Here is a 17,789-nt window from a genome sequence, read left to right as displayed (position 1 = left end):
AGGAATGCAAATCATGGACTTTTCTGGTGCTTAAATGGGGGGGGGGGGAACTAAAATAATTGAAGAACTTGAGTTCTTCTTCATGTCGCCAAGGATACTTGGAGAAAGGTTTAAGTTTTTGGAGAAAACAGTGGAATTTCACTTTTTTCTAAAAAGTGTAAAAACCCTGTTTTAACTTTCATGTTGATTCAGCTCTTTTTCTTAAATGTATAGTCTTTACCACATATGGATATTATGAGTAGAAAGTTTTAAAATCTCTATTTATGAAAATGTTTGCTTTTTTAAAAGTCATCTCATCTTTAGATGTGGGGCAGCAAACTTAGAATCAGTATTTTTACTGCAACATTTTTTATTCTAGTTTATCTGTTTTCATTGAATTTTAACCCTTATCTATTATTCTGCCTCTTTAAATCACAAAATGTAGAGTTTATTAGTATTTTATAATTAATACTTCTATGATCTTGTCTTAGAAATCAGTGTTTGCAGTTTTATCTCTCAGACTAACAATAAGCCTTAAATTGTGACTTATAAGACTCAAAAAAATTTATTCTGTAATTTGTTACAGTGCATCCATACATCTGGTATTTTATGACTGCGTGAAAGAAGTGAAATAGATTGAAAATAGAACTAAACTTCTGTTCCCTTAACTGACCATTAAAAGAAGAATGTATGAGTCCTTGTTATTGATGATACTTGTCAAAACTCTAAACCTATTAATGGAACAACTAAGTTTGTAGGCTTAACAGTTTATCTTTGAAAGCTCGAAATAAAATACTGCTAAATAGGTCAGTTTTCTAAATGCTGCAGAAGCATTCCATATGTTGCACATAGTCTGAACTTGGTCCCTTAAAACCCTTTGGGTCATCTATAGATTATTGACCTTACAAATGATTTATTTTTTCCAAAATTAGGGGTATCCATGCAAATTTTGTATCAAAAACATCAACAAATGCATTTGGTATCATATTTACTATGTTCCAAGCACAGTTTACTATGCTAGCGTGGATAGAGCAGGGATGTTCTGCCTCACAGAGCTTAGATTCTACTGGGGGACCGGTAGTCATCAAATGAGCAAAGGTCAATTGGTAGGTAATCTATTAAACTATCTCAGAACTTCCATTTGGGACAGTTTAATGATTTAGGAAAGCATAGTATAATATGTATAAAGATTTTATCATTTATCGGCAGTTAATTGATTGAAAGGGTATGGGGAGAATTTTTACTGTTCTTTTGTTGTGTTGCTGCTGCTGCTGCTAAGTCATTTCAGTCGTGTCCGACTCTGTGCGACCCCATAGATGGCAGCCGACCAGGCTCCGCCGTCCCTGGGATTCTCCAGGCAAGAACACTGGAGTGGGTTGCCATTTCCTTCTCCAATGTGTGAAAGTGAAAGTGAAGTCGCTCAGTCATGTCTGACTCATAGCGACCCCATGGACTGCAGCCCACCAGGCTCCTCTGTCCATGCGATTTTCTAGGCAAGAGTACTGGAGAGGGGTGCCATTGCCTTCTCCGTTTGTTGTGTTACAAAACAGTAAACCTGATTTTTAACCTTACAAAAGCAGATTAAACTTAGTTTAACCTGATTTTCCTTATACAATGTCTTAAATACAAAATTATCCATATTTAGTGTTTGAGTCAGAACACAGGTTTTTTTCCTGAAAATTAAATAATGCAGATTCTACAAAATTTGAATATGAATAATGTGTTCAGTTACATCAAAAGGTTACAGGAGTTTTCAAAAGCCTTCAGTGTTTTTGTCATCTGTCATTATTACTCATTCAAATTTCTATTTATAGTGTGTTAATTTATGTCCCCTGAGAGAACTAAGTTCATAATGGGAAATTCTGTTACTGTCAAACTTGTGAATAAGAAAGGTGCTGTGCTTGGAGGAGAGGGGAGTAGCAAAAAGTAAATGAGAGAATAAACCCAGCCCCTGTTGCCAGGGTTCTTAATGTTTCAGTGGTGGGGAAGGCCAGTCCGAATAAGCAGAAATCCAATACCTCATTTCTAACCACAGAGTTTATGTTCCATTATCCATACTAATCCAAGTGACTAACAGTAAAAATTGTATTTTGCTTCAAAATGTGTGGACTGTTGATTTTTATTTCTCTTTTATTCAGGTCAGTGTTGATTAGATTCTCAGAGCAGATCAACCAGTGATAGAAAACTAGACAGAAATGAGTGTCTTTACATACTGGAAATGGAGAAGATTAAGTAGGTACAGTACAGAGTGGGTACTAGAGAGCCACTCTGCTGTTCTAAATGGGAGTAAAGGAAAGCAGTGTATTTTTTTTTCAAACTTAATTGAAAGAAAATCGCCTCAGTATTAATATTGTATTGCCCTCTGCTATACATCAACATAAGTCAGCCATAGGTGTGTATGTGTGTTATGTATATGTATCCTCTCGCTTTTTAATGTCGCTCCCACGTCTTACCCTCTAGGTTTTGAGAGTCCCGGTTTGAGTCCCTGACTCGTACAGCAGGTTCCCATTGCTTATCCGTTTTACATATGGTGGTATATATCCTTCCATTACTCTCTTCATTCAGCCCACCCTTCCACTAACCCATGTCCATAAGACTGTTCTCTATGTCTGCATTGCCATTTTTGTCATGTGAATAGGTTCATCAGTATCATCTTTCCAGATTCTATATATATGCATTAATACACGATATTTGTTTTTCTCATTCTGACTCAGTTCAGTCACTCAGTCGTGTCCGATTCATTGTAACTGCATGACTGCAGCAAGCCAGGCCTCCCTGTCCATCACCAACTCCGAGTTTATTCAAGCTCATGTCCATTGAGTTGGTGATGCCATCCAACCATCTCATCCACTGTTGTCCCCTTCTCTTCCCTCCTTCAATCTTGCCCTGCATCAGGGTCTTTTCAAATGAGTCATTTCTTCACATCAGATGGCCAAAGTTTATTGGAGTTTCAGCTTCAGCATCAGTCACTCCAATAAATATTCAGGACTACCTTTATGATTGACTGGTTGGATCTCCTTGCAGTCCAAGGGACTCTCAAGAGTCTTCTCCAACACCACAGTTCAAAAGCATCAATTCTTTGGTGCCCAGCTTTCTTTATAGTCCAACTCTCACATCCATACATGACTACTGGAAAAACCATAGCTTTGACTAGACAGAGCTTTGTCGGCAAAGTAATGTCTCTGCTTTTTATTATGCTGTATAGGTTGGTCATAACTTTTCTTCCAAGGAGCAAGTGTCTTTTAATTTCATGGCTGCAGTCACCGTCAGCAGTGATTTTGGAGCCCAAAAATATAAAGGCTGTCACTTTGGCCGCTGCTTCCCCATCTATTTGCCATGAAGTGATCAGATGCCATGATCTTAGTTTCCTGAATGTTGAGTTTTAAGCCAACTTTTTCACTCCTCTTTCACTTTCATCAAGAGGCTCTTTAGTTCTTCACTTTCCTGTCATAAGGGTGGTGTCATCTGCATTTCTGAGGTTATTGATATTTCTCACAGCAATCTTGATTCCAGCTTGTACTTCATCCAGCCCAGTGTTTCTCATGATGTACTCTGCATATAAGTTAAATAAGCAGGGTGACAGTATACATTCTTGACATACTCCTTTCCCAATTTGAAAGTCTGTTGTTCCATGTCCAGTTCTAATTGTTGCTTCCTGACCTGCATACAGATTTCTCAGGAGGCAGGTCAGGTGGTCTAGTATTCCCATCTCTTGAAGAATTTTCCAGTTTGTTGTGGTCCACACAATCAAAGGCTTTGGCACAGTGAATAAAACAAGTAGATATTTTTCTGGAGCTCTCTTTTTCGATGATCCAGCGGATGTTGGCAATTTGATCTCTGGTTCCTCTGCCTTTTCTTAATCCAGCTTGAACATCTGGAAGTTCACGGTTCACGTACTGTTGAAGCCTGGCTCGGAGACTTTTAAGCGTTACTTTACTAGCATGTGAGATGAGTTCAATTATGCGGTAGTTTGAACATTCTTTGGCATTGCCTTTCTTTGGGATTGGAATGAAAACTGACCTTTTCCAGTCCTGTGGCCACTGCTGAGTTTTCCAAATTTGCTGGCATATTGAGTGCAGCACTTTCACAGCCTCATCTCTTAGGATTTGAAATAGTTCAACTGAAATTCCATCACCTCCACTAGCTTTGTTTGTAGTAACGCTTTCCAAGGCCCACTTGACTTCGCATTCCAGGATGTCTGGCTCTAGGTTGATGATCACACCATTGTGATTATCTGGGTCATGAAGATCTTTTTATAGTTCTTCTGTGTATTCTTGCCACCTCTTCTTAATATCTGCTTCTGTTAGGTCCATACCGTTTCTGTCCTTTATTGTGCCCATCTTTGCATGAAGAGTTCCTGTGGTATCTCTAATTTTCTTGAAGAGATCTCTAGACTTTCCCATTCTATTGTTTTCCTTTATTTCTTTGCATTGATCACTGAGGAAGACTTCCTTATCTTCCTTGCTGTTCTCTGGAACTCTGCATTCAAATGGGTATATCTTTCCTCTTCTTTGCCTTTCACTTCTCTTCTTTTCTCAGCTATTTGTAAGGCCTCCTCAGACAACCATTTTGCCTTTTTGCATTTCTTTTCTTGGGGATGGTCTTGATCCCTGCCTCCTGTACAATGTCACAAACCTCCATCCATAGTTCTTCAGATAACTCTATCAGATCTAATCTCTTGAATCTATTTGTCACTTCCACTGTATAATCATAAAGGATTTGATTTACGTCATACCAGAATGGTCTAGTGGTTTTTCCGTACTTTATTCAATATAAGTCTGGATTTGGCAATAAGGAGTTCATAATCTGAGCCACAGTCAGCTCCCAGTCTTGTTTTTGCTGACTGTATAGAGCTTCTCCATCTTTGGGTGCAAAGGATATAATCAATCTGATTTCGGTGTTGACCATCCGGTGATGTCCATGTGTAGAGTCTTCTCTTGTGTTGTTGAAAGAGGGTATTTGCTATGACCAGTGTGTTCTCTTGGCACTCTATTAGCCTTTGCCCTGCTTCATTCTGTACTCGAAGGCCAAATTTGCCTGTTACTCCAGGTATTTCTTAACTCGCTACTTTTGCATTCCAGTCCCCTATAATGAAAAGGACATCGTTTTTGGGTGTTAGTTCTAGAAGGTCTTATAGGTCTTCATAGAACCATTCAGCTTCTTCAGCATTACTGCTTAAGGCATAGACTTGGATTTCTGTGATATTGAATGGTTTGCCTTGTAAACGAACAGAGATCATTCTGTCGTTTTTGAGATTGCATCCAAGTACTGCATTTCAGACTCTTGTTGACCATGATGGCTAATCCATTTCTTCTAAGAATTCTTGCACACAGTAGTAGATATAATGGTCATCTAAGTTAAATTCACCCATTCCAGTCTATTTTAGTTCAGTGAGTCCTAAAATTTGCCACCTCCTGTTTGATCACTTCCAATTTTCCTTGATTCATGGACCTAACATTCCAGGTTCCTATGCAATATTGCTCTTTCTGACTGACTTCACTCTATAATGGGCTCTGGGGTTCATCCATGTCACTACAACTGACTCATAGGTTCCTTTTTAATGGCTGAGTAATATTCCACTGTGTATATATACTGCACTGCCTTTATCTGTCTCTATGATAATGGACATCTAGGTTAAAGCAACAAATTTTGACAGCTGTGTGAAAGATAGCTCAGGAAGTGTGATGTTAGAGCTAGAGCCAACCCACCCAGTGTGTATGCTGCTTGATTCTGTAAGCATGAAGTGATTTGCTGGAGCCCAAAAATCTTTTAAAAGGAGTAACTGGAGAATTGGTTAGTGGCTTAGGTATGGGGGCTGAGGGAAGGACAGACATAGTGGATTATATTAGCCAAACTGGAGGAGATGAACACCAATGGTGATAAAATACAGAAGCCAGCACGGAATTTTGGTTTTTAGTGCATGGAGTAAAGAACTTTTTGGTATGACAAAGTTTAAGTGAGATGTTTTAAAGAGTATCTTCTGAGGAGAGGTGGATTTTAACAGACTTTGAAGTCATTGGTGTACAAGAGGCAACTGAAACCACAGTGAATGAAATTATAAGGATTAAGTATAGAGAAATATAAGAACACCTGGTCTAAATGGGGTGGGGAAGAGAAAGATTGGAGTGCAAAGGATTGCGCTTACAAAGATAAGGGCAGAGAAGGCAGCAAATAGCCTTCTATAGCCAGAGAATACAGCATCTTCAATGGCAAAGGAGTAAGACTGTGACCCCACTATTTGTCTTGCACTGTTCAGTCACTCAGTTGTCCGACTCTTTGTGACCCCATGAACCACAGCACGCCAGGCCTCCCTGTCCATCACCATCTCCCAGAGTCAACCCAAACCCATGTCCATTGAATTGGTGATGCCATCCAACCATCTCATCCTCTGTAGTCCCCTTCTCCTGCCCTCAATCTTTCCCAGCATCAGGGTGTTTTCAGATGAGTCCGCTCTTCGCATCAGGTGGCCAAAGTATTGGAGCTTCAGCATCAGTCCTTCCAATGAACACCCAGGACTGATCTCCTTTAGGATGAACTGGTTGGAACTCCTTGCAGTCCAAGGGACTCTCAAGAGTCTTTTCCAACACCACAGTTCAAGAGCATCAATTCTTTGGCACTCAGCTTTCTGTATAGGCCAACTCTCACATCCATAGGCCAGCAGTAATTCATTCTCTAGATGTATCATAATTTATATTTGTCTCTTCATATACTTCTTGGTGGGGGATTGGTTACTGATCTAAGGAAATGATGGGATAGTTTTGGAAATGCCATCATATTAGTACCAGGTCCTTGTATGTCTGCAGCAGCTACAGGTACATTTCAGTTATTGGCAGGTTTAATTCAGACCACTGCAATAAAGTGAATATTGCAGTAATGGAAGTCAACGAGTTTTTTAGTTTCCCAATGCATATAAAAATTGTACTATAGTGTATTAAGTGTGCAATAACATGTCTTAAAACTACATACCTCATTTAAAAGTACTTTATTACTAAAAGATGCTAATCATCATTCGAGCCTTCATCGTGTCCTAATCTTTTTGGTGGTGGGGAGTCTTGCCTCAGTGTTGATGGCTGCTGATGCGTCGGGAGTACTTGCTGAAAGCTAGAATGGCTGTGGCAGTTTCTTAAGGCAACAGTGAGGTTTGCCACATGGGTCAGCTCTTCCCTTCATGAACAACTTTTCTATAGAATGCAATGCTGTTTGGTAGTGATTAACCCACAGTAAAATTTCTTTCAAAATTGGAGTCAGTCCTCTCAAACCCTGCTGTTGCATTATCTACTAAGTTTACGTAATAATCTAAATCCTTTGTTGTCATTCAGCATTTTCATAGCATCTTAACCAGAAATAGATTCCATCTGAAGAAACCACTCTTGATCCATAAGAAGTGACTTCTCATCCATTTGAAGTTTTATTGTGAGATTGCAACAATTCCGTCACATCTTCGTGCTCCTCGTCTAGTGCTAGTTCTTTTGCTACTTCCACCACATCTACAGTTACTTCATCTACTGAAATCTTGAACCCCTCAAAGTCATCCGTGAGAGTTGGAGTCAGCTTCTTCCAAGTTCCTATTAATGTTGATATTTTGACCTCTTTCTGAATCAGGAATATTCTTGGTTGTTTTTTTTTCCTTTTCCATTATGATTTATTATAGGATATTGAATATAATTGCCTGTGCTATAGAGTAAGACCTTGTTGTTTATCCATTCTATATATAATAGTTTACATCTTCTAGTCCCAGACTCCCAGTCCAACCCTCCCCAACCTCCCTACCCCTTGGCAACCTCAAATCTGTTCTCTGTGAATTTTCTGTTTCAGAAATAAGTTCATTTGTGTCATATTTTAGATTTCCAATGTAAGTGATATCATGTGGTATATTTCTTTCTCATTTCACCTAGTATGATAATCTCTAGGTCCATTCATGTTGCTGCAGATGGCATTGTTTCATTCTTTTTTATGGCTGAGTTCTATTCCTGTGTCTGTGTGTTGTGTATACACCACATCTTTATCCATTCTTCTGTCGGTGGACATTTAGGTTGCTTCCATGTCTTAGCTACTGTAAATAGTGCTGCTCTGAACATAGGGGTACATGTATCTTTTCCAATTATTGTTTTGTCTATATATGTGCCCAGGAGTGGGATTGCTGGACCATATGAGCAATTGTATGTTTTTTAAGGAAGCTCCATCTAGTTTTCCGTAGTGGCTGCACCAATTTACATTCCTACCAAAGTACCAGAATGTTCCCTTTTCTTCACACCCTCTCTAGCATTTGTTATTTGTAGACTTTTTAATGATGGCCATTCGAATTAGGAATATTCTTAATATCATTTAGAATGGTGAATTCTTTCCAGAAGATTTTCAAATTACTTTGCCCACATCCATCAAAGAAATCACTGTGTGTGGCAGTTATAGCCTTACGAAATGTAGTTCCTTAATAAAACCTGAAAGTCAAAATTACTCCTTGATCCATAGGCTGTAAAACAGATGTTGTGATAGTAGGCATGAAAACAACATAAATCACCTTGTATATCTCCATCAGAGTTCCTGGATGACCAGGTGCATTGTCAATGACCAGTACTGAATTTGAAGGAATCTTTTATTATGAACAGTAGATCTCAACAGTGGGCTGGTATGCTGTCATCCAGGCTTTAATTTTCTATTTATAGTGCATAATCAGTAGTGAGTGAGTGAAGTTACTCAGTTGTGTCTGACTCTTTGCGACCCCATGGACTGTAGCCTACCAGGTTCTTCCGTCCATGGGATTTTCCAGGCAGGAATACTGGAGTGGGTTGCCATTTCTTTCTCCAAGAGATCTGCCCAACCCAGGAATTGAACCTGGATCTCCCGCATTGTAGGCAGACGCTTTACCGTCTGAGCCACCAGGGAAGTCCACTAAATTATGCTAAATCATAGTAGATTTAGCATAATTCTTAAGGGCCCTAGGATTTTCAGAATGGCAAACGAGCATTGGCTTCAACTTAAAGTCGCTAGTCATGTTAGACCCTAACAAGAAAGTCAGCCTATCCTTTAAAGCTTTGGAGTCAAGCATTGACTAATCCTCTCTAGCTATGAAAGTCCTAGATGGCATCTTCTAATAGAAGACTGTTTTGTCTCATCAATGATCTATAGTGTAGCCACCTTCATTAATTATCTTAGCTAGATCTTCTGGGTAATTTGCTGCAGGTTCTACGTTAGCAATTGCTGCTTCACCTTGCACTTTCTGTTATGCAGGCGGCTTCTTAAATCTCAGGAACCAACTTGTGCCAGCTTTCACTCTGCAGTTTCCTCACCTCTCTCAACCTGCATAGAATTGAAGAGAGGGCTTTGCTGTGGATTAGCTTTTGGCTCAGGGGAATGTTGTGGCTGGTTTAGTAGTTCCACTGTAGTTTCACTACAACTTTCTCCATAGCAGCGAGAAAGAGTAGCACTTTTAATTTCCTTCAAGAACTTTTCCTTATACTCACAATAGGGCTGACTGGTACACGAGGCTTTGGACATGCTTCTCTCACTAAGTTTAATCATTTCTGGCTTCTGATTTTAAGATGAGAGACATTCAACTCATTCTTTCAGTTGAACAAATACAATAATAATGGAAAAGTTTGAATATTACAAGAATTATCAGAATGTGACAGCAAGCAAAATGTGAGCAAATGCTACTGGAAGAAATGGTGCCATTAGAGTTCCTGGATACAGGGTTGCCAAAAACTGAATTTGTAAGAAACGCTGAATCTGCAAAATTGCAATGAAGTAAGGCATGAATAAAGTCTGTTTCAGAACCAGTGTTGACAAATTCAGCTGTACCAAGTCCACAAGGCATCTTTCAAATATGTATCATTGAACTATTTCTCCTTTCCAATGATACATTTTTGTTCCTCTTAATGTTACCAAGTCCAAGCTTGCTCTCCTCACTGCACAGCAGACCAATGAGAGTGAGAGCTGAAGTGTCGGGACAAGAATACAACTTTATTCAGTAAGTCAACAGACTGAGAAGATGGCAGACTAACGTCTCAACCATCTTAGGTGGGTCTGGATGCCAGGTTTCTTTTTATGGATCAGAGATGAGGAAGCAAAGTAAAAAGGCCATTAATCTTGCAGATATCTTCTAGAATGGCAAGTCTCCTGCGGGGAATCTGTGTACTTCTTTCCTGCCATCTACAGGTGGACAGGGTTCTGAACAAAAGCACTTTAGTTGAACAGGAAAGGGGCAGGATTCTCTGAGGCAGACCTTTATGTATGATTATAATAACAAAAACAACAGAAAGCAAGTCAAATATAGTTTCAACATGGAGTCAGAATTGACTTCTTGCAACATTATTTTTCTTTAATGTGACAGCTTGGTGCTTTATCCCATAAAAATGTCTTAGGAAGGTAAATTGCTGTTACCTGGGTTCTCATTTTTACAACATGTTTCTTAATATTTTCTAAAAAGATACTATTGTCCTAGCTAGGCAGTATATATTAGTTCCTAGGGCTACTATAACAAATTACCACAAATTTGGTGACTCAAAACAAATTTTATGAGGGTTGTAAAGGCTGAACTGAACTGAAAGGCCAAAAGTCCAAAATCAAAGTGTTGTCAAGCCTCGCTCCCTCTAGAAGCTCCAGGAGAGAAATCGTTCCTTCCTGTCCATATTCCTCGGCATGAGGCCTTGATCTCTCCAAACTGCCTTTGTCTCCGTATATCTGTGTGTCTCACTGCTCTTTAAAGATACTTGTGTTGGCATTCAGGGCCCACTTCAATAATCCAGCATAATCTCAAGATCCTAAATCATACCTGCAAAGACCCTTTTTTTCAAATAAAGATAAAATTCACAGGTTTGGGGATTAGGATGTGAACATACCTTTGGAAGCCATTATTTGCCTACCACACAGTGTTTTATTAATTTTGCAATGACAAAGACCAGCATAGGTCTAATCTAGGATAATTCAGAATGTGCCGAATTGAGTCAACAGACCCAAGGGTCTCAGAGACCCTACCTACAAAAGCTTCAGAATTAAGCTACTCTGCAGAGATCCTTCCAAGGGAAAACTGGAGTCAATAGAGACCTTCAGGAATCAAGAAGAGGTCCAGTCTGGGCTATTTCCACAATTCTAGAACCAATAGAGTGAAATTCTGTTAACCATTTATCCCTGAATTACTTTATTACTTACTACTGAATTACCTTCCACTTGGGTTAGCACACATCCTGTCTACACAATATATTTTGTATTATTCATTGATCAATGATGACAGAAGCTTCCCCCTTCTACTGACTTAGATTTAGGAGTGATAAATAGCAAACTTTATTTTCTCTGCTTTTCATTTCCAGACACAACAAAAAGAGTTTTCCCTTCACCTCACCCTCTCACCTTTAATCAGACTTGAATGATTGATATTAGAAGAAAATGAGTGTTTCTAAAACCAGTGTCATGGTTTAGAAGGTTTTATTCAACTCTCACACTGAATTGAATGTTTTGTTTACTGCCTTTATTTTTAGAAATAATAATGGATGGGCACAAGAATTAAATGGTAAATATTCATTTGGTTGGAATAAACTACATTGGACATTCAAGCAAAGTAGGGATTAATTCAGTTCAGTGGGGTTTGGGGTTTTATATTTGTTAGGACATACTGCATTAGGTTTCTGCAGGGTTTCTCAAAAATGAATTTGGACCTTCTCCAGATAGGCTTTATCTGTTTATTATTTCTGATAACTATTTGAGGTAATGGTAAAAGGAGAGAGTAACCATCTGTAGGATTTACATGTTTAAGATACAAACTTAGACTTCCCAGAAGTTGATTCAATCATTCTGTATCAGAACTGTTCTGGAAAATGTTCTCATTTCATTCATTTATTCCTTTGGATCTTCAAACTTCACTAAAGCATGGCTTGGATCATGTAAGATGATGTTAGCCACCACCATGCCACCCAATGCTGTCATAGAGGATGGCACCACAGAAGAAAGAGGCACCCAACATGTCTCCCTTCATCCTTCCACTCTGAACCAGTACAGGATATTCTGATGGTCAGGGCTTCCTCCCCTTTTCAGGATGTGGCTAATGCTGGATATAGAATTAATGATTTTGTTGCCCTGGGCTCCCTGCCAAGGTTCTTGTTCGGGGAGGGTAAAGAGGACAGATCTCAGGGTGTCTATCCAAATAGGATAGAAGTAAAATGTCAAACCATGTCAGTCCTGGACAGTGAAGACAGTTTACAGTGCCACCTCCCCCCTAATTGTCTGCTGGAAGATATCAACAGCTCATCTCCCCAAGGCTATTGTATCATAAGGGAGGGCTTTTTTTCTTAGCTCAGTTACTTGTGAAACTCACTGAGAGGAGCTGTGCTGCTAAGTCACTTCAGTCGTGTCCGACTCTGTGACCCCATAGACAGCAGCCCACCAGGCTCCGCCGTCCCTGGGATTCTCCAGACAAGAACGCTGGAGTGGGTTGCCATTTCCTTCTCCAAGAGGATCTGTAGAATTAGTCAAAATTGGCTCAACTGCTCTCACTTTGAAGAAGAGAACAAATTCTAGGAAGCCACAGATTTTGTGACAGGTCTCCTTGACCTGCACACAAGAAACTAAAAAACATCCCATGAGTTAAATCAAAATATATTCAATATCTAGCATTAAACCTAGTGTGACTGTAACTTCTCTTTTTGAAAAGAAAGTAACTGTGAAGTGGTAATGTTTCCTGAGATAGCTGCTATAAAAATTATGTACTAATTTTTATTTATTACATAATAACAATCTATGAATCATTTCCAAACATAGACTATTTCTCTGCTCTCTTGCTGTCATTGTATCATGATGAAAGTATCACAAATAAAAACTTATGAAAGTTGTTATCAAGGCTTCCCAAAACCAATTAAAATGGAGAATGATGAAAGAATTAAGAAAAATCAGCAATAGCTGAATTCTTATTCTTTGGCATGATGTTGCCATGAGAAACTTGAGATTGAAAAACTCATAAACTCTTGATAGTTGAGAAGTAATAACAATATTAGTTATTTCTTGGACCCCTTACTATGTGCCACCCACTGCTCTAAGCAGTTTCAGGTGTTTATCTTATTTAGCTTTTAGAACAATGCTATAAAATGCTATAAAATATTAGTGTTCCCTATGGAGAAGGCAATGGCACCCCACTCCAGTACTCTTGCCTGGAGAATCCCATGGATGGAGGAGCCTGGTAGGCTGCAGTCCATGGGGTCACTAAGAGTCGGACACGACTGAGTGACTTCACTTTCACTTTTCACTTTCCTGCATTGGAGAAGGAAATGGCAAACCAGTCCAGTGTTCTTGCCTGGAGAATCCCAGGGACAGGGGAGCCTGGTGGGCTGCTGTCTATGGGGTCGCACAGAGTTGGACATGACTTAGCAGCAGCAGCAGCAGCAGCAGTAGTGCTTATGGATGCCTTGTCAATAGGCTGAAACATTAGAAACACTAGAAAATGAAATTATTAAAAATGAATACCTTAAAGGCTCAAAAAGTTTATTAGAATTATTCAGGAACTTAGGAAAGTAGGGCTTCCCTTGTGGCTCCTCTGGTAGAGAATCCGCCTGCAATGCAGGATACCTGGGTTCGATCCTGGGGTTGGGAAGATCCCCTGGAGAAGGGAAAGGCTATCCACTCCAGTATTCTGGCCTGGAGAATTCCATGGACTGTATAGTCCATGGGGTAATAAAGAGTTGGACGCGACTGAGCGACTTTCACTTAGGAAGGTAACTGAATATAGAATAAATATGCCAAAAATCAATAGCTTTTTTTCTGTATTCACAATAAGTACTTAGGAAGTGAAAGTGAAGTTGCTCAGTCGTGTCTGACTCTTTGTGACCCCATGGACTGTAGCCCGCCAGGATCCTCTGTCCATGGGATTTTCCAGGCAAGAATACTGGAGTGGGTTACCATTTCCTTCTCCAGGGCATCTTCCCAACCCAGGGATCGAACCCAGCTCTTCCAAATTGCAGGCAGACTCTTTACCGTCTAAGCCACCAGGGAATCCCTATCATATCAACTTAGGAGTTGATACGAGGGTAAATATTATAACAAAAATTATAAATATCTCAAGGAATAAAGCAAACAAGAAAGAGTTACATAAAAGTCTTATTGGGGCTTCCCTGGTGGCTCAGTGGTAGAGAATCTGCCAGCAGACACAGGTTCAAATCCCTGATCTGGGATGGTTCCACGTGCTACAGAGCAGCTAAGCTGGTGCACCAGAACTACAGAACCTGTGCTCTGGAACCCAGGAGCTGAACTGCTGAGACCGTGTGCTACAACTGCTGAGCCTGTGTGCCACAACTACTGAGCCCGTGCACCCAGAGCTCGTGCTCCACAAGGGAAACCACCACAGTACGAGACCTGAACGTGGCAGCTGGAGAGTGGCCCCCACTCTAGTGCTCCACATCTAGAGAAAAGCCCGTGCAGCAGAGCAGATCCAGCACAGCCAAAAGGAAATTTAAAAACTATTTTTAAAAAAATAAGCCTTATTAAAGAACATAAATCATAAATCTAAACAGTCTTTATTCTTGAGTGGGGAGACAGTATTATAAAATTTCTCCATATTAACATTTTAATGTAATATGATTCTAATTTGAATTTCAACTGGTGAAGTATTGAACTAAATGATCTTAAAGTTCAAGTGAAAGGAGAAATAACCTTAATTGGTAGAGCTGAGTTGAATCCAGAAGTAGCTTCTAGTATACAACAAGTTACTCTATGACAAAATTTTATTTCAGTAAGAATGTTACTTGGAAAATGCTGACGCAACTAGCTATCTGTTGGAAGAAAATGAAAGTGCAACCCCTTTATCACACAAAAAGCAACTTCCAGATATATTAAAAATTTTAAATTAAGTATAAATTAAAACAAAGCTAAGAGACTGGAAGTATAGTCTGGAGATATGGGAGAACTTCTTAGCAAATTTAAGAAACTCAAAAGCTACTTTAAATGAAAATATTTTATACATTTAAATTCATGAAATTAAAGAATTTATAAATTTAAAATTTGGCAAAATATATTACAAAGTCAATTGATTTGGGAAGCTACAACAAAATATATAGTTGTTAATATCTATAAAATACAAAAGGTTCTTAAGAATGGAGAAGAAACAATCCAAAAGAAAAATGGGTGAAAGATGTTAATAGGCAGTTCAGAGGAGAGCAAATTCAAATGGCCCATAAACATAAAAAGTTGCTCAAAGTAACTAGTAGTCAGAGAAGTGCAAAACCATGTACCAGAGAACCCCCAAAACAGGCAAAATTTGAAAAGGAGATAACAACAATCCGAGAAGGGAGGTGAGAGGGCAAGAAAGGAGTCATATCTGGCTGATGGAAATGTGCCTTGTAGAGATTTTGGTAAGCAAAAATCTTAATTTGCTGTCTGCTGCTGCTAAGTCACTTCAGTCGTGTCCGACTCTGTGTGACCCCATAGACGGCAGCCCACCAGGCTCCCCCGTCCCTGGGATTCTCCAGGCAAGAACACTGGAGTGGGTTGCTATTATCTATTAAAAGTCAAACGGCATATTTGACTCAGCTATCCTATTCCTGATAACTACACCAAAGACACACACACACAAGGCTGATACAATGTAGTAGAAAAAACAGAACCAGGGTGAATGATCATCAAAAGTGAATACATTATGATGCATTCATAATATAGAATATTATGCATCCATTAAAAAAGAATGTGATGTTTGATGGTTGACTTAGAGGGATTTCTCTGAGGTATTGAAAGTGAACAAAGTAAAATGCAGGGAAGGCTTGTGTGTGTGTGTGTGTGTGTGTGTGTGTATTACATGAGCCTGGAAAAGGTACTGAAAAACACCTTCCAGGTTGTTAACATGGTTATAGAGGAGAGAAGGTTAGGGAAGTTAGAGCTAGGGAGATTTGAGTACATAAGGGAAGAAAAGAGAAAACACACCTATGGGAAAACAAATCAGGATCACAAAGACATAGAGAATATCCTCATTGTCAGTAGTACGTAAGTAAGTTTCTGGAATATAACAGCTATCTGAATATCATTACTATATGTAAAACATCAGTGTCAACATGTGGGAGATAACATGCAATAATAAAAATTATTGTCCTAGCAGTTGTAATATGGATGACTTAAATTATTCCTTTCCCCCTAACATTCTTATGCTACCTCTAAGTAAAAATAAATTTTTAAAAATTTAAGTAAAGTCAACTTTATGGAGCTAAATCAGAAAAAAAAAAAAGTCATTCAAAAAGCCAAAGGAGTTTAGCTTCTTCTATTACTTGAAATTCAACCTTCTTACATAGCTGAAGAACTTCAGCTGATCTTGTGAAGGACAGAGAAACAGGATTCCCCTAGGATGGCAGGCAGTTTCCTAAAGAATTAAACTCAATCATTTAAAAATTGCAAATAGGAAACCAGGATGGATTTGGAAGCACAGATGTACTTAATGCCCTTTTGTGGCACAGACTCCAGCTTCCTAACAAATTTCAAGGGCAGACCGACACAGCTTTTTCTTGGCATTATATCCCACTGCCAATACTTACATTATATCATTTTAGGCTTTTAAATGTTCTTCTATTTATAGAACCTGCATAGTTGGCTCCTATAATGACAATATGTTTGTGGCTCAAAATATCCTTAAAGTATTTTAAAAGTCAATTCCCACTCTTGATTTATGAACTACATATGCTACATTTTCAGTCATGAAAATAACCCCTTGAAAATTGTGTTGTTAAAGAACAGATTCATAGCATCGTGGGTGCATGATGCATCCTCTTTAGGATACATTTTCATAGAACATCTAATAAGGTATTTACTTACAGAAAAAGATAACTGGACATATATGGTGTCCATTCAAATTTTAAAATTATTCGCTACGTTGTTTCTCAAAAAGTTATCATTTAGTCACATACTAATAATGTGCTTGTTTTCCCTGTTTTCTTTTAACCTCTCCTTGCCCTCTTCCACTGGGTATGCTGCATATGCCTCCCATCTTTCTGACATCTGTCAGACACAGAGATCTGGACAATGACCTGCATTTGGTAAAGTGGAGTGAAGGCTGGATATCTTTATCTGTGTGCCTAGCATCATAGAAGCCACCCTATGGATTCTTAATGCAAACCCTAGAGAAGTGGAAAGAACCCCCCTGTAATGTGTGAGGTTGAATTTCCTGCCTTCAAACCTCCAAACCAGGCAGGATGAGGGCTCAGTCAGAAATAAGATCATGTAAGAAAAAAATTTTAACATGACTTAGTCAAATTTATGGGGTAAGTTTCATGCTAGCGCCCTTCTTTTTATAATAAAAGCTAAACAGAGTGTAAATCATGCTACTTAGAGAAAACAGAACAAAGCAATGCTGTCTCAAGGGCCCTAAGAAATCATTCATCAGAAATGAGAGTGTGTATTTGATTTACAGGATTTCTATGCCAAGCAGAGAAGTATGCAAAAACAGCAAAGCAAAATGCATAAACTGCAATATTGGTTTGTGATTTAGCTGGAGAATGTCCTGTATCAACAGGGAACAATGGTTTTAGTTTTTCAACACCCCCAAGATCATGTTCTCTATTGATGATGACTGAGATGTCTGTAAGAAGTCACTGAAATTGATTTATTTGTCCAGCAAACTTTCTGTCAGCAAATTCACCACTACCTTCAAAATGTCACTGACCGCTCAATGCTTTCAAGCACAAGCCACAGTGAAACCTGTATCGAGCTCACCCTTACCGTCAGAATTCTAAGAAGCAATAATATATTTATGATTTCATGTTAAAAATCTCTCAGACATCACTGTTTAAATCACAATTCAGCAATACCAGTAACTTGAAATTACAAAATTTTACATTTCACCACTCCATTTT

The sequence above is a fragment of the Moschus berezovskii genome, chromosome 6, assembly GCF_049115385.1.
Source record: "Moschus berezovskii isolate FMDL1 chromosome 6, NW_MosBer_1.0, whole genome shotgun sequence".
NCBI classification, from domain to species: domain Eukaryota; kingdom Metazoa; phylum Chordata; class Mammalia; order Artiodactyla; family Moschidae; genus Moschus; species Moschus berezovskii.
This window is presented reverse-complemented; position numbering follows the sequence as displayed.